The sequence below is a fragment of the Aegilops tauschii genome, chromosome 5, assembly GCF_002575655.3.
Source record: "Aegilops tauschii subsp. strangulata cultivar AL8/78 chromosome 5, Aet v6.0, whole genome shotgun sequence".
Taxonomy (NCBI): Eukaryota; Viridiplantae; Streptophyta; class Magnoliopsida; order Poales; family Poaceae; genus Aegilops; species Aegilops tauschii.
This window is the reverse complement of record NC_053039.3, coordinates 584,261,858-584,263,927: the sequence shown is the minus strand read 5'-3', so window position 1 is coordinate 584,263,927 and position 2,070 is coordinate 584,261,858. Positions and strand designations below refer to the sequence as shown.

At 43.2% G+C, this 2,070-nt stretch overlaps 1 pseudogene; it reads right to left on the bottom strand.

Moving 5' to 3' along the window:
• LOC109768856 (ABC transporter G family member 48-like) lies at positions 1 to 994 on the bottom strand (annotated as a pseudogene).
• Positions 995 to 2,070: the final 1,076 nt, after the last annotated feature.

Here is a 2,070-nt window from a genome sequence, read left to right as displayed (position 1 = left end):
AGTCATATTCTTCATGATGCTCTCTTTGTGTTTCAATTCTTATCTTTTATGTGAGCATCATTGAAATCATCATGCCTAGCTAAAAGGCATTAAAGAAAAGCGCTTGTTGGGAGACAACCCAATATTCCTAACGTTTCTGCAAGTTCAACACCATGATGGAGTAGGCAAACACCAAGAAGAAGCCGATGATGTACACGAAATACGCGAGCACGACATACCCAAGGAAATCATGCTTAATGCCCATATTGTCCTCCAAAAATTACTTCACCACCACCGGTGACCGACACACGGTTGGTGTTATCGCCAAATTGCGACCCGATGACGCCATATATGGTCCACGACACGGGGTTTGCCCAGTAGTACCACCTCCACCAAATTGGTATTAACTGCATGCAAGAACAACCAACCAACCATCATCACGACCTCACCTCGTTTAACGAATCTAGTTAATTAATCGACATGTGGCTTACTTACCGGTCTTGTAACGAGGAACCCAGAAAAAAGGTTCCAAAGAGGGAGTACAAAGGTTATGATTATGTTTGCAAGCATGGCAGATGAGCTCAACGCCACTAGCATCATTCCAAACAATGTGAAGTAGTTGAAGCAAGAAATTATGAAGAACAGGAAATAGAAGAACTTTGCAGCTTTCCACTCATATCCAATCATCGAATAGATGATCAACGTGTATTCAATCCCCTGCCCGATGTTGTACATCACTTCCGCTAGTAGCAAGCTAGGCACGCCTCCATCAAACTCTTCTTCTACTGCTACTAGCTAGCTAGCTAGCCCAACATCAAACAACATATACAACAAGTTGGATCCTACCTAGCTTCTCAAAGATAGATAGATAGATACATGTTCCACCAATCAGACGGTGCTACCGACTACTAAGCTAAGCGTGTGGCATTTTCTTGTTTCCTTCATGCCAGCCGTCTTTGTTGTTCGGGGTCGTCCAACCTCTAGAAGATCAAACTTGCGGCTCCAGGTCCACCATCTCCAGTTCCTCCCCATCAAGCCAGGTCCCTCCTTGGGTAGACAAAAACTAGAAAAATAATTCATGAGCAAGTAATAAGGTAACATAATGATGATGTCTAAGGGACAATTTATGTCAAGCACCATTAGTTTTGCTGACAAGCTCCTAGAAGAACAAAGGCAGGGCGACAAAAAATATTCAATTATCAGGGACTGGAGCACATATTTTTAAATTCTAAGACTAACTTTATCCTTCAATATACTCAATAAACTGATTCTGAGATGTGTGGCTCAAGCAACAACACCTAGGAAATTGAATGGAACAGATGTTTTCAATCACACCTCAACACATAAGGAATATTGATTCCTAGTGTAAGTGCATCTAGTGCCACCCCTAGTTGGTTTTGGAGTATTGACGACAAACTTGGTTGAGGGACTAACGTGTTTGTGAGAATTGCAGGATAACACAGATAGTAGTCCCATATTGATTCGGTTTACCTACCAGAGATGACCCCTAAAAATGTGTGAAGACATTGAAGACAATGGTGGTTTGTGAAGATATACACATTGAAGACTATGACATGAGAAGATATCGCATGAAGACTATGGAGTGCGAAGGCATAGTTGTTTCGTAGTTTCCTTTTCTTCTTTGTTGAGTCATAGGAACCACCGTACTGTTAAGTGGGGTCCAAGTGAACAAAGTCAGAGTGACTGATGTGATGCTCAACAAAATCCTATGTCTTTGAGAGAAGACAATGAGAGCAAATCTTATCCAGAGCTGGATGAGTCAGCTTTACTTGTAGCCCAAGTCAAGCTGCCGCGTGTGTTTGAAATCTGACCGTTGGACACGTGTGAGTTCCTTAGTGACCCAGGGTCATTTTGGACAAATCAGGTCGGGTTGCCTCCTGGCTATAAATAGCCCACCCCCTACACCATAAATTGGTGGCTGCTCAGAGTTAGTGCATGGCTTTTGTCGTTTGAGAGCAACCCACCTCCGAAGCATTTGAGAGAGAGATCCCTGCGAGGACAAAGCCCAAAACACCCAGAGCCAAAGAGTGTTAGGCATCACTGAAGTCTTTCTGTCCGCGTGATCTGAAG